We start from the raw sequence: 24,387 nt of genomic DNA, 5'->3' as shown, positions 1-24,387 counted from the left end.
TGTTGTTATAAATTGAAATATTTGGAATTTTTAAATTTTGGTTTTTTTTTAGTAAATTCATGGTGGAGAGTATATGAGAGTTTTATTTTATTTGTTTTTTATTTTTTTTTTTTAATTTTATTTTATTTTATTTTATTTTATTTTAATTATATTATTATATTTTATTTTAATTATTTTATTTTAATTATTTTATTTTTTATTTTATTTTATTTTATTTTATTTTATTTTATTTTTTTATTTTATTTTAATTATTTTATTTTATTTTATTTTATTTTTTATTTTATTTTACTTTATTTTATTTTATTTTATTTTATTTTATTTAAATTAATTTTAATAATTTTATTTTATTTTCTATTTTATTTTATTTTTTTATTTTATTTTATTTTATTTTAATTATTTTATTTTATTTTTTATTTTATTTTATTTTTTTATTTTATTTTAATTATTTTATTTTTATTTTATTTTATTTAATTTTAATTATTTAATTTTATTTTTTATTTTATTTTATTTCATTTTATTTTAATTATTTTATTTTTTATTTTATTTTATTTTAGTTTATTTTATTTTTTTATTTTATTTTATTTTATTTTATTGTATTTTATTTTATTTTATTTTATTTTATTTTAATTATTTTATTTTATTTTTTATTTTATTTTAATTATTTTATTTTTATTTTATTTTATTTTATTTAATTTTAATTATTTTATTTTATTTTTTATTTTATTTTATTTCATTTTATTTTAATTATTTTATTTTTTATTTTATTTTATTTTAATTATTTTATTTTTTATTTTATTTTATTTTATTTTATTTTATTTTTTTATTTTATTTTATTTTATTTTATTGTATTTTATTTTATTTAATTTAAATTAATTTTAATAATTTTATTTTATTTTCTATTTTATTTTATTTTTTTATTTTATTTTATTTTATTTTATTTTATTTTATTTTATTTGATTTTAATTATTTTATTTTATTTTTTATTTTATTTTATTTCATTTTATTTTAATTATTTTATTTTTTATTTTATTTTATTTTAATTATTTTATTTTTTATTTTATTTTATTTTATTTTACTTTATTTTTTTATTTTATTTTATTTTATTGTATTTTATTTTATTTTATTTTATTTAATTTTAATTATTTCATTTTATTTTTTATTTTATTTTATTTTTTTATTTTATTTTAATTATTTTATTTTTATTTTATTTTATTTTATTTTATTTTATTTTATTTTAATTATTTTATTTTATTTTTTATTTTATTTTAATTTATTTTATTTTATTTTATTTTGTTTTATTTAAATTAATTTTTTTTTAAATTTTTTTATCATAAGTTTATAAAATGCATAGAATAAATCTATAATAATAATTCTTCCCATTATAGCTCTGAAGTCCCTTAATATATAACATTGGCATTTCATTTGACAAATATTCTGCTTTTATTGCCGACAATGACCACCAATATAATAAATTGCATTTGCTATGCAATAAACTGCTGTTCCTTTCTAAGCTATTATATTAAAGTAGTGAGTAAACGCTTTGTGTTGCATGTACTACATATTATATATACGGTATTTCTCCATGCGAATAGAGCTTCAGTTTGAGTTTTTTCTCACATTGCTCCATCTCAACCATTTTATTTTGGCCATTTATCTTGCAACTGGTCATTGACATTTTGTTGCACATTCTTAGGCGTCCGGCGGCAAGTGTGTACTGGCACACAATTCTTCGCATTGCAGCAGAGCAGTTTATTGTGGAATTTTCCAGATCTTACTTACAGTTATTTTTCACCAAATATTTGCCAAAAAGAGTGGAAATGCGAGTGTCCTTGATGCAGTGTTTGAGTGAAAAGTCCTTCTTATATGAAATATTTTTAGACATCTTGGATGTAACTAAGGCTTTCATGAAGGAGTGTGAAGGGAATTTATGTTTAAAATTAAAAATATTTGTTTGTACTTCGGTACATATTTTTGGTATTAGAGCCCGCCTGCTTGCACCTAATAAAAAATACCAAATTAATATAGTCTACTTTTAAGCGCGGTGCAGAATATGCTTTCCAATATAGCAATAATTATGCAATGCAATATTTTCAAAAATTTCTCAATAAATCTGACACTTCCAATCGTAACGGATGTAAATTTTTCGGGTCTCACATGCTCCATCATAGCTCGCATAAAAATTCACCTGCGATAGCCTCACATTCTCATCAGTGTGATGCTACAACAACAACACTTTCACCTTCCTCTCAAAAAATTTTCCACAAACACACGTAGCTAGTTTTCATGTGTTTATAAATAAATCGATGCCTCATAAAAATGGCCTACTTTACCGCTGTGCCTTGCCACGTCGCAGTTTCTACTGCGTGCAAGTTGCAACTATGAATCATAAGCAGTAACGGCATGGTGTTGCATGTGGGGTGTGTAGGCGTAGTTTCATCCATTTATCACAGAAATTCTTGAAAGCCTAGGCATTCCACTTTGCTGCATAGATAACTATGAGTTGTGTTATGAGTAATAATGCGATTGCACACACTACAACAACAACAACAACGTTGAGAAATATGCATTCCACGAAATTTGTTGTTTGGCGCTTTGGCTGCCGTGTTAGAGGCCAAGTTAGCATATTTGAGAAGAAGAGCCAAAATATGTTTGTGAGTAAAATAAAATGTGTAATGCATTCCAAGTGATTTATGATTAATTTTTTTTTACGAATGGAAACTTTTTGTTGGCAAAGCAAATTTTATTTTATATTTTTTATAAAATATTTCTAAACGTTTTTGGAAAAATATAATATATTTTTTATTTCTATAAATAATCTGACTGCAAATATATGAAAATCAGGAAATATTTAAAAAAATATAAAAAATATTATACAAATTTACAGTTGTGGACAATGAAATGGAGACAATGGCTTCATATGCCAATTTTGAATTGGGGAGATTTGGACTTCTCTAGATGTTAAATATTAATTTCTATATGTTATTTCATCGTTGAGTTTCTGCTACTTATTCGAAGATTTTTTACAAATCGGGACTCCTCACTGAAACCAAGATACTATGAGGAAGAACAGGGGTAATAACTAGAAGTATCGCGCAACGAAGCGTCTCAAATCTGCTTAAAACTGAAAAAGATATAGGAAGCGAGTTAGAAACCAATATCTTCTCACATTCTTTACGAAACATTTTTCAGATATTGAAAGCAGTGTTTTTCAGGTTGTTTCCTCTACTTGCAATACCGTCTGAATCCAAGATCCCTCTTTACTTATAGTAATATTTTTTTAAGAAACCTTAAAAAATCGTGACTCTTGACTGAAACCACAATGCTATGCAGAACAATAGAGGTAATAACTAGAAGGATCGTGTCTCGAAGAGTCTCAAATCTGTTTAAAACCGAATAAGATATAGGAAGCGAGTTAGTTCAGTCGAAGGGATTGAAAATAGTACTCTGGCTGTATCAAGACCTTTTCACGAGTATCTCTTTAACAGGCGTCGGTCATCTAGAAACCAGTTCTGATCCTTTCGAGGCCTCAAAAAGGACTAAACTACATGAATTTTGAAACTTAGACGATTGAAGAACTATTATATATAATACATATTCTGAAGAATACAAAATTACTCTTTCCGGTTCAAAAAATGTGCACTATGAGCACCGAAAAGTCGGATAATGGTTATAAATTTGTACCTGTGGCGAACCGTTAGGCAAGAAAGATCGTAAATTATTTTTCTTCTTCTTTCAATTTAAAGAGTTTGAGACCTAGAAATATAGGGCCTCATGCATAAAACGTGAGCTTGAGCTCGGACTCGATTTTTTGAGTAAAAGGTGCTTGTCGTATGCATAATAAAATTTGATGTGTTTGCTTTTTCTCGCTGCTTCGGTTTGATCTCATCTTGCTCAGTTTGTTATTTTTAATGCTTGGTAATTTACCCTTTTCTAGTAAATATTTATTTTGTTTTAGTTTTTCTATTAATAATTTAGAAATGTCGTAAGTTTCTATTTTATTATTATTTTTTGATCCTAATTCTACTCCACTTTCACTTGACGACACGTTCGCACTTCTATAACAATTAGATGTTTGATCTCCTTTTGCTCAAGTAATTGCAATTTGTTTGAACTCAATTTTATGCATACGAAATTGAGCAAAAGCTGTTGCTGTTTGATCGAACTCGACTTACGAGCAATTGCTCACATGCCTCAACTCAGCGCTTTTACTCGTTTTTATGCATGAGGCCCATAAACTCGGCTAAGTACCTAAAATATGGGACCAGCTCTTGTCATATGTTTCGAGAAACATTTTTCGAATACTGAAAGTGAAATTTTCAATAAGATACTGTTTCTTGCAATACCGCCGGAGCCTATCTCCACCTTACTCACAGTAAATATATTTCCAACAAAAATTTAAAGTCCATTCCACAACATTGGCATTCGAGCAATGTCTCCCTTTGTTTAATTGCTCGTAGCGATAGTGGTGAAGCAGTCAAGTGGAAATTGAGCAAAAATAATATTTTCGGAAATTAGTAAATTCTTTACTTGCCACTTAGAGAGCAGTTGTAAAGACGAGAGGAAAAAAAAACAATCACTGTTGAAAGCCACAAGTTAAAACAATGAAGCGGGAGCGTCGTTAAGGCAATGCGACATGCAACACTTGAATGCCTCACAATTCTTCTTCTATTCGACACAAACAGAACTACAGCAGCCGCACGAGAAGTCACTGAACGCTGAACAAAGGGAAGGCGAAATGAAAGTGAAGTGGCCGCATGCCATGAAGATAAAAGCGAGAATATTGCAATTAACGTGCTTAATGAATTGGAATGTCAGCGCGTATGTGTGTGTGTGCAAATGGAAGGCAAACACACGCATGTAAAATAGATTTGTGAGGCCACAAACCGTTTGTGTTGTCAACATGCATGTATTTGTTGCTACTGTAAACGCTGTTGAATATGTTATTGTTGCTTTTACTAGTTTTTGTTGCCACACACACATTTATTGTTTTTCATTTGTTATTATTATAACGACTCTTCGAGTCTGCTGAAGCCACTAAAAGCCGTTGACTAACAACATAATTATCTACGCACACGAATGCCATTGAGTTATTTTATATATATTTTAGTTTATAGAACTCGAATGACACTGTTTAATTGTGCTCGCTCTAGCTTGTTTATACTCACATGTGTGTGCCAGACGCTTGCGGTTCAACCACATTTATGTTTTCAGCGTCGACTTGTGGCTCTGGCACAATGAACTTTTCGTTGGATGAAATGAAAATGCGTAAAAAAACGTAAAATGAAACTTTTATAATAGTGTACATGCTTGTAGTTGATAGCATTTGCGGTTGTACGCTGCGTATACGTAATGTGTGCTTGGTATGGCATTTGTTTTGTGTAGTCTGCTTTTGAGCGCAGCGTGCGTATGTGAAAACCAATTGTTGCATGTGCTTGACTTGCTGAGTTCAATTTGCTCAACTCGCATTTAGTATTTGTAGCGACGGTTGGAAGGCGTATGCAAACTTGCTTGATTTTAACCAATTGTATGCCAATGCCAATTTGAAACTATTTTGAATTGAAATTCGGTATTTAGTATTTGGTGAATGCTGTTGGAAAGCATTGTGGAATATTTTGAGATAATAAAGCCATAGTATCAGTGCTTACAATTCAATAGATCTCTTACAGGTATGTACTCACATGTACACAGGGTATTTCTATGGAAGCTAGTATACATATAGGCTCCAACCAAACAAGTTTTTAATGGTAGTTTTTGAAATATAAAATCTATTTATTCCAATTTAAAATTAACTCCTTATGTTGGCCATTGAATTAAGAAAATATTTTTAAATACAGTGAATTCGTAATATGCTTTTATGTGAAGAAAACTTCAAGAATAGAATTGCCTAGAATTGCATTTGATTTAAAGTATTATTAATTAATATTCTGGAGATTTTAAAATGGATGTTATAAAGAATCAAAAATAGTTCATAAATATTGGTTATTCTGTTGATTACTATTGGTAGATATTATTATACGTACATATAATATATGTATTTTTTATTTATTTTTGTTATAAATAATTTTTTATAATATATATATTTTTTTTATATATATATATATTTTTTTTGTTATTTTTGTTATAAATATTTTTTTGTTGTTTTGTTTATAAATAATTTATATATTTTTTAAACATTTTTTGCATTTTAATTTGCTATACCAAACATATAATAATAATATATATATATAATATAATTTTCTTTTTAGAATGAGATCGCATTGCCACTCATGAATAAAAACCGTTTCAACTTTTTTAAAGTGTTTCGACCATAATTTTATGAGATTTAGAACATTCGTTGACTTCATAAAAAATAGATTGCAACAAAAATTGTTTTCAGGTTTTCAAAAGTGACCAAAATTAACTTTTGGTGTTTTCGAAATCGAAATTAAAAAAAACGTCCATTAAAAGTTTTTAATCTTAGATTGTGATTTTAAGGGAAAATATAAAACTCTGATAGATATATTTGATGTATTGGTGAATAAAATTTCGATGGGCATAGTTTCTTCGTTTTTAATTTTTTTTTGCAATTCAAAAATTTATTTGTAAATCCGTGAATATTTTTCAAAAACGTAGGAAGGCAAAGATTGCTGTACTTAGAATATATTAAAACGTTTTCTTGCCAAAAAATTTAAGAAAAGAAAAAGAAACCTTTCTGATGTGAAATTTATAAAATAACAAGTAAGGAAAGGCTAAGTTCGGGTGCAACCAAACATCTTATACTCTCGCAATTTATTGATATATTTTTATTAAGATAACACACAATTTGACCCAATATACCTGAGAGATTTACCGAAATTTTCGGTGAAAAATTACCATGGGGAACTAAATTCTTCATATTCGATATTCCGGGCTTTGAAAAATTATAGTCCGATTTCGATTTCCACAAGTGATGCCACAGATCATATACAGTATTTGTGTCAAGTTTTATTTCTCTATCTTCATTGGTTCCTTATGTATATATTGTAAATTGAAGGAATAAGATGGAATTCAAAATTGAGTTACATGGGAAGTTGTCGTGGTTGTGAACCGATTTCATCCATTTTCCACACGTGTCATCAGGGTGTCAAGAAAATATTATATACCGAATTTCATTCGAATCGGTCGAGGAATTCCTGAGATATGACCCATAAGTGGGCGATGCCATGCCTATTTTCCATTTTGTAAAAAAATCTGAGTGCAGCTTCCTTCGGCAATTTCTTCTGTAAAATTTAGTATTTTTGACATTTTTCGTTAGTGAGATAACCCACTTTTAGTAATTTTCAACCTAAGCTTTGTATGGGAGGTGGGCGTGGTTATTATCCGATTCCAACTAATTTCATGGTGTGTGGTGTGGTACGTAGGAAAACCGACTGCAGAACTGCAGAAAGTTTGGTTTATATAGCTTTATTGGTTTGCGAGATACATACAAATAACCGATTTGGGGGCGGGGCCACGCCCACTTCCCCAAAAAAATTACATCCAAATATGCCCCTTCCTAGTGCGATCCTTTATTCTAAATTTTACTTTTATAACTTTATTTATGGCTTAGTTATGACACTTTATAGGTTTTCGGTTTTCGCCATTTTGTGGGCGTGCCAGTGGTCCATTTTCGAAAGCAACCTTCTCACGCTCCCAAGGAACATCAGTTCCAAGTTTCGTTAAGATATCTCAATTTTTACTCAAGTTATTCGTTGCACGGACGAACGGACGGACAGACAGACATTCGGATCTTGACTCGTCTCGTCACCCTGATTATTTTGATATATATAACCCTATATCTAACTCGTTTAGTTTTATGACTTACAAACAACCGTTATGTGAACAAAACTATAATACTCTCTTACCAACTTTTGTTGCGAGAGTATAAAAAAAAATAAAAGAAGAGAATTGCATAGATTGGACCAATTTCTTCGAACTCGAGGAGAATTGTTGGGTCTGAATTAGATACTGATAAACTTTGAACGGTTGCGAAGAAGCCAGTAAGCAAACTTGTTTTGCTTAAAAGAATAATAACAAACCATTTCTGTCAATATTGAAGGCAAATCTGAGCATCGTTTTTAGTAAATATAATACTTTTTAGTCCAAAGTTCGAGCTTTTTCATAAATATTTCGAAATGTAAAAGTCATGCTGAGTTTTTGAAATATAAGAGAGGAGCTATAGTAAATGTTATACGTGAAATTTTGATCTGTACTAGTTAGAGGGAAATTGCTAAAATTTGGCTTTTGAAGAGGTTAACACTTTATTGTGTATTTTAAAGATAACCTGGAGCTAGTGTGGGTTTCTTTGCATAATTTTTATTACAAAACGATACACTACAGCTGTTTTATATTGTATACGAACTGACATTTTATTATAATTTCGAAGTTTGTTTAGTGGTTTTGAAACTAGACATAAAGATAACTTATTGAATCATTTAGTTTTTTTTCAAATTCGAAAACATCTGTTTATATTTTTGAAAATTTTTTTCTTTGAAACTAAATGCTCTTTTTTGTACTTGATAAAAACAAATTGAAAAATCCATTTTTTTATATCAGAACTTAAAATTTCAAATGACAATTTTTTTATAATTTTCCTCCAACAATTTAACAAAACGCTCTTCATCAGCAGCGATTTATTTTCATTTAGCAATGGTGCTTAATAATTTTTTTTGTGTTCAACAGCATGCTATTAGCGGACTATTATTCATGCTGCACACTGTCGATTGCAATTTTTTTTATATAGAATCTCTACTAAAAAATAATCAATTTCAATTTCATGGCTGGCGCATTTTTTTTTTTTTTGTTTAATGCTTTGGCAAACACTTACTTTTCGGCTCACGTACACGCACGTACGGCTGCTTGCGATTTTACGCGCAAAATGGAAAAAAAATTAAAAGATAACAACAACAAATGTGTATTTGTCGTGCTCTACGCTAGTTTTGAAGCATTTGCTGCACTAACGGTAATTTTTTATTTTTTGAATTTTTCTGTTTCTTCTAATTCACTGCACATAAACCACAATCGGTGCGACCGGCAAATGCGCTTTTCCTTGCGACCAAACTCACGTACGTCGAATATAAACCGTTAACGGCGCAAACAAACCGTTCCGTTGAGTGCCGTGCAATTTCCGCTTTCCGGTTACAATGTTTTCAATAATCGTTTTTGCGTGTTCGTGCGTGTTGTTTTTGTATATTTTCTTTAATTTTTTTTTGCGTGAACGCCTTGCGTAAATTTGTGAAATTAACGCTTTCGAAAATAGACAGCGATGCTCTAAATATTTTGTTGTTGCTGTATTTTTTTTGAATTTTTTCTACGCTTTGACTCGCTCAATATTCACATATTAATTTTAGAATACGCGCACACACACACTCATATGTATAAATATATATAGATATGGACTCACTGGTCTCAACACAACGGCTAAATGCCTTTTCACCAACAAAAACAAATTTAAAATATATTTTTATATTTGCCGTTAGCTTCGTTCGTCGTCGTCTACACGCGTTGTGTGTCGGCTATCAACTGAATTTTCCGAAATGAATGTGCCGTTAGTAGAAAGCAGCTACTTGTGGTCTGTTCCTGCTGCTTTTGGCCGTCGCGACGCTGTCGCAGTCGCTGCCGCAGTTCGCTTCGTTTGTGGCGTAGCAGCGACCCATAGCCGGCATTTCGTCTGTGTGTGCATTTTGGCTCGTGCTTGTTTATTTAAATACTTCGGAATTTGTGCACTCGACTGCAAGGCGAGTGATGGCATCAAAAATTAAATCCCACAAATGCATTCCCATTGGAGGTACTTATGCTTCCTGCGTGGCCAGTCGAGTGTACATTTCGTGGTTGCATTCACTTCATTTTCTCCTCTTTCTCACTTTCTCTCTCTCACTCTTCTCATTCTTCATATTTATAATGCACGTTTTTTTTCCTGCAATATTTCAGTTTTTATCTTTTGCTTTTGTTTTTTGTTTTCCTTTTGCACTGCACCTTGTAAGCGTCTTGCTGCGGCAGCGACGTTGGCAGCACGCTCACGAGGCCAATGCCCGCACAATACGCGCTTCTCGTAAGCATAGCGCACTCATCGCGTCGTCAGCAACTTTCTTGTACGAAGTGTCACTGTATTTGCCGACTCTCAGCGTGAAAGCTTTCCGAAGAGAATGGTCTCTCGTGCGTTGAAGGAATTGGGCCCAGGTGTTCCGAAGGATTTACTTGAGAGACGAACTCGATACATGAAATAATAGATAATAAAAGATAACACGATATAAGGAGATAGACTTCAAAATTCAGAAAAAAATATGCAAGAAAAAATATATAATTAATTCAGATAGGTTCGAGTAGATAAGGTCGGAATAGATTAAGGGGTTATATACAGTTAGAATTTTCAAAAAATCAATTTTTTTTATTTCATTTTCTTAATGTACATATATTTAAGAATACACACGGAAAATTTCATATCGTTCCGGTGAATATTTTCAAAGTTACAAGCAAATGAAAAATTTGAAAAGGCGTTTCAGAGTGCTTGGAAGTACAAGGTCCAAACTTTAAACGCGTTTTTCTCAAAATGGTGTTTTCAAAGTCGGTGACCACCATTACTCGAAAACGGCTAGACCGATTAGTCTCAAATTTTAACACGACCTTCTTATAAAAAATATTTATTTAGGTAATTAATCGAAGATTTTTTCCCTCCGATAAATATATTTTTTTTATAAACAATTTAAAGCCGAAATTTCGGTGAAGAATCGATTTTTTTTTTTGAGAAACCGCCATTTTGTCGAAAAATTTTATTTTGCTTCTTCCTTCGATTATTTACTAGATTTAACATTATTTTAACGAAATCTGTTTGGTCTTTTAATTTCAAATGATCCAGTTCCGAAATATAGTGGTCACCGCAAAACGTCTCTTTTGAGAGGAGCTCCTGGAGATCAGCTGTAGCTCTTTTTCAAATAAATATTTTTACTAGTACTAAGTCTTAAAATACAGTTAAAAGATACCATAATATGTGTATAAATTTTTGGATCAATAAATTAAAAAGTTTTCTCAGAAAAAATTCTGGAAAATTCACTTTTTTTCGGCCGTCTAACTGTATATAACCCCTTAAATATTATTGCTAGAACTGTACAGAATATAATATAGTTTTGATTGGTATAGATAATTAGATTTTAGTTTAGAATCCGATTAGTTGACAGAGTAATGAATATAAGAGAAATAGAGATGTTACAGTGGACCCAATTAGAATAGCATAGAGGCTGTTTAAAGATAGTTGCAAATTTAGACGCTACCTTCAAATAACATCTATCTTCAATAACATAACAGGGTTCTAAGCTATAAAAAGCATAGGTAGAATAGAATATAGGATTTTTCGGATATTTTTCAGAGGTTTAAACGTATAAATAATTAAAGGTTGCCACCTTTTTGAAATTTAAATTTAAAGAAGCACTCTTACTTGAGTTGAGATTATAATTTCTATACGATTTAAGAAAGCTTACTGTCGAATATATTGTTGAAGAGAGTTGCCAGATGATTAAAAAAATATTCAAAATAATTGTATGTATTTGTACTGTGCATGGTTGCCACCTTTTTTACGTTTAAATTTTTTATTCATTTTTTTATGGAAACAAATTTATGAAAAAAAATTAAAAGGCAAGATTAATAATCATTAAAGGTGTTTAAGGGTTGCCATTTTTTTCTATATAATAATTGAAATTAATTTACTTTCTAAATTTGTGTACTTTCTAGTCTTTTACAACTTTTACAAATTATTTTTTTTATTTTACTATGCTAGTCCTACATTTGCTCTGAACCGTCCATGTACCTTTAATATTGTACACTCTCTATTGTGCTCTCCAATATTTACCTTTTACACAACTTTTTACTCTCCGAATTCCAATACAACTCTGTAAGCTAACCGAAATCAGGTCATACTAACGGTAGTAAATAAAATAACTGCTCTACGTAGTAAGTTAGAAGTTGGCGCGCTCTCAGCGGCACGCACTCACTCTCCACACTTTTCGAAGTGACGTCACAAAAAAGCTCCCTTGAATTGCTGAAGGGCTTGTAAAGTATATGTATGTATTTATACATAGATTGTACCAATAAAACTACACATTAACATATTTATAAGAGCATGTATTTTTATAGACGCATAACTGTATATTTTTGTATATATTTCAAATACAGTATCACATGTTTCAGCGCTTGAACGACTCTGCAGAGTATGTGTGTGGCAGCTGTTGAAGGTTCTTTTGTGTTTGCGCAATTTTTGCTTTTGTTCTTCTTTCTTGTTATTGCATTTGTTGGCGCTGATTTGAAAATTTCCCGCTGCTCGATTGTGTAACCTTTTAATGTTGCTATATATACATATGTACATATATGTATATCGTAAAATAATGACGTCATTACTTGGCTTTTATCGCCGGCTTTATTTCAAGTGCCAGCGTTCTTTTGTACTCACACACACATACATACATAGTAACTTATCTATGTATGTCTGTAAACACATTTATGTCCTAGCCCTTGTCATTTTGTTGTCGCTCGTTCGTTGGCATGCTTGCATTGCCTTGGCGTTTGCCTACGGCATCGACTCAGTGACGTTTTTGCACTTGAAGGCGTGTTGCCAGTTTTGTACTTGCAACTGTTTATCGCTGTCATTATGTAAAGTTATGTGAATATTACCTTGTATCTAAACCCTTATTTCAGCGATTTTGTTGTTGGATTTTTATGGCGTTTTCTTCAATTTAAGTTCGTGCAAATCTTTAATCTTTAAGGACAAGGCACTCAAGCCTGGAGATACTTAAAAATGAAATGAGCTAGATATTGCTTAAGATAAGAAAATAAATACATTTATAGACCAATACTACTTTTAATAACTTTGCGGGCGTGTTTTAACTGGTAATATATATTTATACCCTGAAGAGGGTATATTAAGTTTGTCACGAAGTTTGTAACACCCAGAAGAAAGCGTCGGAGGCCCTATAAAGTATATATATAAATGATCAGTATGTTGAACTGAGTCGATTTAGCCATGTCCGTCTGTCTGTATATATACGAACTAGTCCTTCAGTTTTTAAGATATCGCTTTGAAATTTTGCAGCTGTTATTTTCTCTTCAAGAAGCTGCTCATTTGTCGAAACTGCCGATATCGGCCTACTATATCATATAGCTGCCATACAAACTGAACGATCGGAATCAAGGGCTTGTATGGAAAACTTCCGCATTTTACTACAAATCTTCACGAAATTTGGTGTGAGTTATTGTTCATAGAAATAATTTAATCTCCGAAGAAATTGTTCAGATCGGTTCACTATAGCATATAGCTGCCATACAAACTGAACGAAGAAATGCACCTGTGAAGAGTATATTAGCTTCGGTACAGCCGAAGTTAACGTTTTTTCTTGTTTCAATTTCAAACGGAGAAAAGGAGAGGTTGTGAGATCGCTTCTTTTAATATAATAATATTAAATTAGCAAATAACTCTCTTCCGCTTTTTTGCTCTTTATTCAATGCTTTACAAAAAGTGTTACAGTGTTCGGATTTAATAATATATATATATATATGTTTCCATCTAGACGGCAACTTCATAATACCCGCCTCGTAGAATCCCCCTCTCCTCGGACAACCACTTTTCACAAGCTTCTCTTTTGAGTTCAACTTTACACCACCAAAGGCGTTCCCCATGGACAGGAACAGGTGGTAATCCCTTGGCGCTATGTCCGGGCTATATGGTGGATGAATAAAATCTCCCATCCAATCTTCCGTAGCTTCTGACGAGTCATCAACGAAGTGTGTGGTCTGACGTTGTCTTGGTGGAACACTCGATCGCCTGCTTCAAGCGGTCAAGTTGTTCGCAGTAGATGGTAGAATTAAGCGTCTGGCCATTTGGGAGCAGCTCATAGTGGAAGATTCCCTTCCAATTCCACCAAACACAGAGTAAAACCTTCCTGGCCGTCAATCCCGGCTTGATCACTGTTTGGGACGATTCACCATCCGCTTCAAAAATGGGTCGAGTTCGTTTCGTTGCAGCAGCATATCGCAGGCGTTGATTTTGTTCAGAAGGTTTATTTGCTTCATATCATGCGGCACCCAGATATCAAGCTTTTTTGTGTATCCAGCCTTCTGCAGCTGGTTTTAAATTTTTTGGCATCTATATTCACATTGTAAAAAAATACTCGATTACTATATCTGTGTACTCGATTATTCTATCTGTATTTAACTATAATAGTATATTATATTTATACCAGTGTTGTATTCGATTCACCACTTCTTATTGAGTAAATAGTTTGAACGAACATCTTCCCATTGTTCTTGTGAACTAGTCGTACAATTTGTCGAAAATCTTTCCGATTTAAATTTAGATTCTTGTCGCACACTGACCTACATTTTCATAAAAAACTATCTATTTAATATGGTAAACTAATAAATTGCGAAATTTATGTATTGGAATACATGAAATAAAAATAATTTAGGAACTTTACTTACTAATAGCTTTACAGTACTAGGAGCTCCTTTCTAGCATGTTTGGAATTTTTTTAATCAAATTAAGTATGCATATCTAGGTATTTGTATTTATATTTATACCTCACATTTTCATGTGTCTGCTTTTGCTCAATTCAGAATTGCTCACATGTTTCTTTTGCTTGACCTCACGTAACGCGACGAGCAGCTAGCTGTTAGCGTATTTCGAAAACATTTCGAAATTTTCATAATTCGGAAAACGTGTATAGTTTTGTTGTTGCGCTATTTGTTAAATAGTCGATTTTTTCGACAAAGATTTTAAAGATACATTTATACATATATATTTAGGTATATAATATACATTTGTATGTGTACTTGTATATTTAAATATATATATACATTGCTTTAATTTCTTTGTTTATTTCAAAATCTTTTATATCTCTAATACCGTCTATGCTTATAATACTGTGCGCTGCGTAAATGGGTGTGACTGCTGACGGCATCGTTGGATTGCTAATAAAAATAGCAACAGGCAACGTGTTCGTTTAAGCGTTCGAATGCTAATATATTTTGGCTGATTTTCAAGTTTTTTGTCTGTAGCTAATTTGATGTGCATTTTTTTATATTATTTCTTTTTAGTTTTTTTTTATTTTGAATTTAAATTTTTTTATTAATCTAACATATATTTTCATATAATACTTATTTTATTTATTTTTCTTTACTTTTTTTTATTTATTATTATTTTTTAATATTTTTATATTATAAAAAAAATCATTTTAATTTTTATATTTTTTATTTTATTTTATTTTTTTTTTCATTTAATTTTCATTTAATATATTATTGTTATTTTTTTCTACAATTTTATTGTAATATTTTTATATTGTTTATTTTAATATTTTTTATTTTTAATTTTTTTTTATCTATATACAGTTTTTAGTTAATTTTTTATTAATGTTTCTTTTTTCAAAAGCTTATTCGATTTGAATATTTTTATACTCTCGCAACAAAAGTTGCTAAAGAGAGTATTATAGTTTTGTTCGCATAACGGTTGTTTGTAACACCCAAAACTAAACGAGTTAGATATAGGGTTATATATACCAAAGTGATCAGGGTGACGAGTAGATTTGAAATCCGGATGTCTGTCCGTCCGTCCGTCTGTCCGTCTGTGCAAACTGTAACTTGAGTAAAAATTAAGATATCTTGACGAAACTTGGCACAAATATTCCTTGGCACCATAAGAAGATCAAGTTGTCTGTCCGTCCGTCCGTCTGTCCGTCTGTCCGTCTGTCCGTCTGTGCAAGCTGTAACTTGAGTAAAAATTAAGATATCTTGGCCAAACTTGGCACAAATATTCCTTGGCACCATAAGAAGATCAAGTTCGAAAATGGGCAGAATCGGACCATTGCCACGCCCACAAAATGGCGAAAACCAAAAACACATAAAGTGTCATAACTAAGCCAGAAATGAAGATATAAAAGTAAAATTTGGAATAAAGGATCGCACTATAAGGGGGTAATTTGGATGTAATTTTTTTGGGGAAGTGGGCGTGGCCCCGCCCACAAATCGGTATTTAACTCGCAAACTAATAAAGCTATATAAATCAAACTTTCTGCAGTCGGTTCTCTTACATACCCCACCACACACCATGAAAGGTTAGGTTGAAAATGACTAAAAGTGGGTTAACTAACAAACGAAAAACGTCAGAAACACCAAATTTTACATAAGAAATGGCAGAGGGGAGCTGTACTCAGATTATTACTTATGGGTCAAAAACCATATCTCAGGAACTACTCGACCGATTCGAATGAAATTCCGTATATAATATTTTCTTGACACCCTGATAACACGGACAAAAAATGGAAATCGGTTCACAACCACTACTACTTTCCTTATAACTCAATTTTGAAATCCATCTTATTCCTTCACTTTATAATGTAAACATAAGGAACCAATGAAGATAACGGAATAAAACTTTACAAAATTAGTGCATATCATCTCTGGCTTCACTTGTGAAAAAATTGTCAAAAACAGACCATAACAGACCAAATATCGAACATGTTGAACTCAGCGCCTAAGGATAAATTTTAACCGAAAATATGGGTAAATCTCTCAGATATCTCAATTTAATTCAGAGGAAATTGTTTTTTTCTAATAGTGTGTCTCTGTTCCAAAAATTATTAAAATCGGGTCATAACATTTCCATATACATCATTGTAGGTTTTTCAAAAGTATCTTTTCCTAGCTCCCATATAACTAATTATAGGTTTTTCAAAAATACGGGGAGCTTTATTCCGCATATATGTATGCATTGGTTAATATGTGAGATATAAAATTTGTGTGTTATCTTAATAAAATTGCTTCAATAAATTGCGAGAGTATAAAATATTCGGTTGCACCCGAACTTAGCCTTTCCTTACTTGTCTTAAATATTTTTATTTTTTATTTTTTTACCACTTTTTTTCTAATATTTTTATATTATTTCTTTTAAGTATTTTAATTTTTAATTTTTTTTATAATAATTTATTATAAATTTTCATTTTATACTTATTTTATATTATTTTTAAAACTTTTTTCTTTCATTTTAATACTTTATTTTATTATTATTTTTCATTTATTTCTTATTTAATATTATTTTCTTTAATTTTTTTAATATTTTTATATTATTTTATATTTTTTTACCTTTTAATATAATTTTTTAAAATGTTTGCAAATTTGTTTAAAATTTTTTTGATATTTTTATGTTATGTATTTTTTTTTAATCTTTTTATTATTTTTATTTAATTCCTCTTTAATATTTTTTCTTAAAATTTTATATAATTTATTTTTGAATATTTTTATATTATTTATTTTATTATTTTACTTACTTAATATTTTTTTATTTTTTTACAATTTTTTTCAAATATTTTTATATTGTTTTTTTTTTTTTTTTAATTTTTATTTAATATGCTTTCAATTACATATTTATTGTACTGTAATACCACAATTATGCACTTAATTAACCCTTGCTTGACGTTCATGACATATTAACAAATTCATATTTTATTTACACGATTATTTGTGGTTAACATGCGATTGTGGTAAATGTCACAATCAGGCGTTTAACTTCTATTAAAAAGGATTTATCGTTGTCTCACAACAATATTCATATATACAACGTGACTTACAATACTTTTCTCTGCACTCCTTATAGTTAACGGGTCAACATGTGTCTAACAGCTCAACGGCTTATGGAGAGTGCTGGCACCAAAACAAAAAAAAAAAAATTACAATAAAATAAAATAAAGCAATAACAACAAAAAATTGCCGAAAAGCGTGTTACACCCGCGTTAACATTTTACTGGCTACCAAAAAAAAAACAACAACAAAAGGTAACCACAAAAAGCAAAGGCAAAGGGGTTAACAGCCGCTTTATGTATGTAGCTGTACTGTAGCAGAAATACCGTACGTTCACATTGCGCACATAAATTATTATTTTTTCACCCAACATTTTGGCGCTTGAACCGCTGTGAACCAAAACAAGCTGCGCATGAATGGGCCAAGCGATAAACACACACTTACATAAAGGCCTCTAGGTGTAGGTGTGTGCGTGAAAATTAATGAATTGCTGCAATAACAACAACATATCTATATATCTGTAAGCATATGCATTTTGTTTGTCTAATTTTTCGCATTGTTTACATATTATTATTTATTATTCTTTTCATTCTCGCTGCGCAAACATCAGTCATTGACTGCCTGTCGTCCAAAATGTCCCGTGTCAGCATACAACAAGTTGATATAATAGGTCTTTATATGCCATCACACACACATCCTTATATATATGTGAACAACATAAATTTGAAAAAAAGTGCGAACAACAACAAAAAAGTTGCCACATTTTCACCTTTCTCTATCTCTCCTCACTTCCACCCACATATCAACTCGCTCTTTTCCTGTAATATTTTTCCGTGCTTTTCCAACCCTTCTTGCCTGCCTTTCGCCAAATTTATTGTTATTATTATTATTACCACATTTTGTTGTTGTTGCCTTTTGCAATACATTGAAGCAAAACAAAACCCGTTACGTTGTGCTACTTGATTAACTTGGCCTAAATTTAGCCGCCATAATGATTCATTGTTGTCACGTAGGGGCGCACGTTTTTGAGAATATACGGGGAAAATATTCGGCGAAAGGCAAAAAGTATATTCTTACAAGACGCTGTATATGTATTTACATACATACAGAAACAGTTTTCAATACACCAAATGTTGCAAGTGCGTAAAAAGGGTGGTTTCTCGCCACAGTCTTTGTCTGCGCGCCTTATTATTATGAATAATTCATTTAAAAATAACTGACCCATTTTCGGCTATGACTATGTGGGCCGCATGTGACCGCTTAGCTATGTAAATATGTTTTCAATAAGTCTTAGAAATGTGTGAAATACATTGCGATACACAAATATGTAGACACATTCCAATGACTAGCAGTGATTGATGAACTTTTAAGTGTTCGATGAAATGGTATTCACAATTACTTTCGTTAACTAGCTCCAAGGAACACTGAAACTCGCTTAAAGTGTCATTCTAACAAATCAAACAAGAAAATAGAGAAAGTGTTAATTGATCGAGAAAAATGTGTAGTTTTTCATTACAAAATTAAATAAAACAGATAAAGAAGGGCTAAGTTCGGGTGAAACCGAACATTTTATATTCTCGCAATTTATTTATTTAAATTTATTAATATAACACAACATTGTCCATTGAAAGTGTGAAAACCCTACCTAATAGGTATATAGGAGCTAGGAGAAGTTATGACTCGATTTCACTAATTTTTGGAAGAAAAATATTCCCTTTGAACTTTTTCAAAGTACTTATAGAGACTTTCCCATATTTTTGGTAAACAATTTGTTAGAAGCACTGAGGTCCTCATGTTCGATATATGTGGCCTTGAAATCTTATTATCCGATTTCGACGATTTTTAGAAAGGGGCTGCCACACTATAAATACAGTATTTGTGCAAAGTTCGGTTCCGATATCTTCACTAGCGCTTAACTTATATATTGTAAAGTAAACGATTCATATCGACTTCAAAGTCCTGGTATATGTAAAGTAGACTTGTTTGTGAACCGATTTGGCCTATTTTCACAACTTATCATTTGGATGCAAGGAAAATATCACAAACAAATTTCATTGAAATTGGTCGAGTAGTTTCGGAGATATGGTTTTTGAACCATAAGTGGGCGGAGCCACTCCCACTTAAAATTTTGTACACCAATTTGGGTGGGGCCCTTCTGTACCATCTTTATAATGAAATTTAAGGTTTCTGGTGTTTTCACTTACTGAATTAAAGCATGGTTAGTAGTTTTCAACAGTTGTAAGGGAGCTGGCGTGGTTATAATCCGATTTCCTCCATTTTTGTACTGTATAAGGTAGTACCGAAAAGAAATGACTCTAGTTTCGTTGTTCTAGCTTTAGTAGTTAAATATATATATATAAAAAATTTAGTAGGGGCGGGGTCACGCCTACTTCCTCCAAAAAATTGCATCCAAATACGCCTCTTCATAATGCGATCCTTTGTACCAAATTTTACTTTTAAAGCTTTATTTATGGCACTTTATGTGTTTTCGGTTATCGCCATATTGTGGCCATGGCAGTGGTCCGATTTCGTCCATCTTCTATGGTGCCAAGAAACACGTCTACCAAGTTTCATCAAGATATCTCAATTTTTACTCAAGTTACAGCGTGCACAAACGGACAGACAGACAGACATCCGGAGTTGAACTGCACTCATCACCCTGATCACTTTTGTATATATAACTCCATATTTAACTCGTTTAGTTTTGGGTGTTACGTACAACCGTTGTGTGAACAAAACTATTATACTCTCTTAGCAACTTTGTTGCGATAGTATCAAAATGTCAGGTCACTTAGTTCAATTGGAATTTATCTCAAAGGATTAATTTTTGCTTTCAAAATATTTCAAATTAAGTTAATTCGTTGATATTCTATTCATTCAATTCTCATTCAATAAGTGATACATTCAACCAAATAGTTGAAGTATTGTTGCTTTATTTGCAATTGAAACATTTTAAATTTAAGTTGAGCTGCTACTCTTCACTTCCGGAACAATAAACTAAGTATATTTGTAAAGCACCAACTCACCTTTTCTCAGTCTTTTAACTTCAAAAGCTGCGACATAAAAGACACTTCCTGGTTTCCTGATATAATCATACAAATTTACATATTTATTGCTCGCTACATATTCACTAATTTAAATACCAGTTTGTCTATAGTATATATTTGTTGTTGTGCGCTATAAATCGATAAAGAAAATGTTGAAATTGTCAAGGGGACTTTCGACGGAAATAGCAAAAATATACTGCACGCTGGGGAAGAAAGTGAAATGTTGGTTCTACAAAGTTGGACAGGTGAAAGTTTGCATAAACAAAGAGACCCTTTCGCTCTTAAGTTTTGTTGTGTGTAAACTTTGGAGGCAAAGAAAAACTCAAGATGGGTTGATACAATTTTCTTAATTATTAAAATTGTATGCAATGGAATTAAAGCGAAAGTGAACTTTTGTTTATTTTCCAATTCAAGTGGTAAATTTGTGTAAATATTCGAATTTTTCGATGCTTTAACTTCAAGTAAATGAAGATTGTATTTAGATATTGGTGACTGGAACCATAAATTGGTATAAATAACGGAAAACAGTTTTTCTTAGGTACTGAAGTTGCAAGCTCCGATGCTAATCTTCAAATTTAAGCACAAAATTGATCTGATTTTCACTAATCTTCTAATAGATAAGCAAAAATGTTTGCTTGATCAGCTTTTTTATTTAATCTTCTAATAGAGCCTAAATTTAGTATGTCCATATATTACTCAATTGAATTTAGATAAGCAAAAATATTTTCGTTATTTAACTAAATTAATTTGTGGCACGTTCGCATAGCTTACACAATGGAAATTCAATTAAAACCATTCCTTGTCATACTCATCGACTCAACTGTCAACTTAGGCGCACCTTAATCCTGCATAAATTATGCGAATAAGTAGATAAGTTTTCAGACAGTTGCTGCGCCGAATTTTCGAATTTATGTAAAATAAGTATGCAAATAAAGATAATATTGTAAAATGAATTGAATTAAGAACAATAAAGAAAGCAAGCTAGAAGAAGGTAGCGGCCAAAGGCTATGAGCATAGTGAAATGATGGCAAGCGAAGTGAAACAATTTTCCATATTTCTATTTTTTTTTAAATATCCATATACATTTCTATTCTATTCTACTCCCTTATGTTTTTGAGAATTGTTCATATTCTGAAAAAATATCAACTTACTCAAGAAGTATAAACTACTCACTAAAAATATTTACTAATTATTTTTATTGTTGAGAAATCACTCAAAGTCTTTTCAGTACCTCACATTAATTATTTGAAGTTTAATTATATCCTTCACTTGTTTCGATCTCCACCCTCATTATGCTACATCTTATCTGTCTACAGCCTAAGGAAATTCAGCAGCGATGCCTAATGGTAGTTGATAGCTAGATAATAACGTCGCTGAAGAAGATTCTACAAGCTGTATTTTATTCAGTATATAAATCTATGTGTTGTTGCTTTCGTGATAGAATTCTGCACAAAGATTCTCCAAACTCCTCCTACTCTCATACACATTTTTTCAGACAGGTGTCGTTTCATAATATCACAGACACATTCCATTCATTTTCATTTACTTTGCTGCTTCTTTCGCTTCTCAGAAGCATTCCCGTTTGTTCTATGTGATTTTCATTTACCTGGGGTGGTATAACTGTCACCTACAGAGGCAACGAAAAGGCGGATACAAACCAACTGACAACAGCATGTTCCTGGTGAGAAATTTTAGCGCGATGTGTGAGGATATTTGAAGCCAAAAATTCTATGATTTTTTTTCTTTGGAATAAGTCAATCTCTTTCCCTCAAATTTGCTCAAACTATCCAATACGCGATTTTTTTGTCTAGTCTATATTTGAAATAAATATATATATATTCGATATAAATCTTGTGGAGCGATCTTCAAAGCTTAAAAGTGTTAGAAAACCTCTTTGACACATATGAAAAAGCTCAGAACCTCCTGTTGCTCCTGTTCTGTCAGGTATCTTATAAGAGATATATAGAGAATAGAGAATAAAATTTATATTCAGTTTAGTTGGCAAGTTTTTCCTACTGTAATTAATGAGCAAGGTCACACCTGCATAGTCTCACACAGATACCTTTATACACCTTTATCTACCGTTAACATAATTCAGTTAGCATCTGCTTGTCATACAAAGTACCCATACTCTAAGCTTTCGCTTCTCCAGTTCTCAGTTGCCATTTCTTCTACTTTCGCCACATTTAGGCTCTCTCACAATTTGATTTAATTCTTAGATTAGCTGTTGCTGTTGTTGCTAGTACGCTTTTGTTTATTAGACTAGGTGTCGTTCTATTATTACGTCTGCAATGAAGTTATGTCAAATTATTCCACCTCAAGGTGCGTGTTAATTGTTGGTTTTGCTTCACGGCAACTGCTTCTACAAATTCTCTTTTTATTATTTTAATTGTTATATTAATTTTGTCAACAGGGTGTAACTAATTTAAGAAAATATTTTTAAAATTCATAATGAACTTCGGCGCCTATTTTCCTCCAAATAGAAAATTTCTAATAAATTAAACTAAACGTGGGTAAAAAATATTGCCAAAATTGTTTAGTCTCAATTTTATTTGAACTCTCCAATTTGATTAGATGAGATCTATATATTTTTTATTTATTTATTTATTCCATCCGTTATTCATTTTTTTCGAAGATATTCCACAAAAGACCTCTCTATTTTATGCCCAAGTGAGATGCTTTTAAAAACTTTTAGACTGTTTTCGATTCGCCATACGAATTATCGAGTAGCGAATCGAACAAATTATATCAGTTATTGAAATACACTTTTGTGGAGAAATGTGTAAAACTTTTGACAAGAGAGTAGAATAGCAAAGCTTACAGTTAGCGAGTGGAGAAAATGTCGAATCGCAGATGGATTATATTAAAATATATTATTTTATTATGGTCCCTTAAACATTGGCAACGGCGAATACCGCAGAAGATGGAATGATGAGCTGTATGTGTTGTTCGACGACATAGACATAGTCCAGCGAATAAAAAGACTGCGGTTACGCTGGGTGGGTCATGTTGTTCGAATGGACGAAAGTGCTCCAGCTCTGAAAGTTTTCGAAGCAGTATCCGCTGGTGGAAGCCGAGGAAGTCCTCCACTCCGATGGAAGGACCAGGTGGAGAAGGACCTGGCTTCACTAGGTATAACCAATTGGCGCCAAACTGATAATGGAGAGATGCGTGGACTCGGCTATAACCGCGTAAGCGCTTTCTACGCCAGTCAAGAAGAAGAATAAAATTCAAAGGTTATTTCTGAATACCAGAATTATATTTTCTATTAATAAATTTTTCATATTTGAAAATTAAACTGTTCCAGAATTATTGATTTACGTTCATATCACCCACTCTGATGGGGACAATTAATTTTTTTTTCCATCATGAGACTTCTTTTCTTTATATTACTATGCTTTATAGAGATTAATGCTTGATTATTCTAATTAATCTAATTAATGAGAGAGAAGGAGTAGCCGTTTCTTCTCAGAAAAGACTGTAGAACAACTTTATGGAAATTAACCTTTGAGTGAACCAAGACAGTTTTAAACACTACTATTTTATATCAGTAACAAAAAGTCGAATTTCCATTCTCTAAAACAATTCATTGCATTATTTGAACCCTTTACCAATACAGTGGGTCACCAGAGGGTTAACATGTTTCAGTAAGATATAATTTACAAAATATTTTAATTTTTATTGATTTTCTTCACAATTTATAACTGAAATTTAACTTCTAAATTCATTAAAAAGTTAGATTTTTTTCACCAAAAACGTCAAGAAAAAAATTTTTAAAGAGCATAAAATT

The 24,387-nt window shown here is 31.2% G+C and overlaps 2 protein-coding genes across 3 annotated transcripts in view; one reads left to right on the top strand and one right to left on the bottom strand.

Moving 5' to 3' along the window:
• The window catches only part of LOC105218657 (GTP-binding protein RAD), a 115,313-nt gene extending 105,768 nt beyond the window's left edge, over nt 1–9,545 (bottom strand). The window contains exon 1 of one of the 2 annotated variants that reach the window (XM_054233759.1): nt 8,825–9,545. The gene's annotated coding sequence lies outside the window, so the exon portion shown is untranslated. The remainder of the gene's footprint in view (nt 1–8,824) is intronic. The other variant, XM_011194381.3, reaches the window with a different exon arrangement.
• Nucleotides 1–24,387, top strand: part of LOC105218576 (apoptosis-stimulating of p53 protein 2) — a 224,699-nt gene that overhangs the window by 93,521 nt on the left and 106,791 nt on the right. The gene's annotated exons all lie outside the window — the stretch shown is intronic.

The sequence above is a fragment of the Zeugodacus cucurbitae genome, chromosome 6, assembly GCF_028554725.1.
Source record: "Zeugodacus cucurbitae isolate PBARC_wt_2022May chromosome 6, idZeuCucr1.2, whole genome shotgun sequence".
NCBI lineage: Eukaryota > Metazoa > Arthropoda > Insecta > Diptera > Tephritidae > Zeugodacus > Zeugodacus cucurbitae.
Note: the sequence above shows the minus strand (reverse complement) of the source record. Positions and strands in the feature narration are given on the sequence as shown.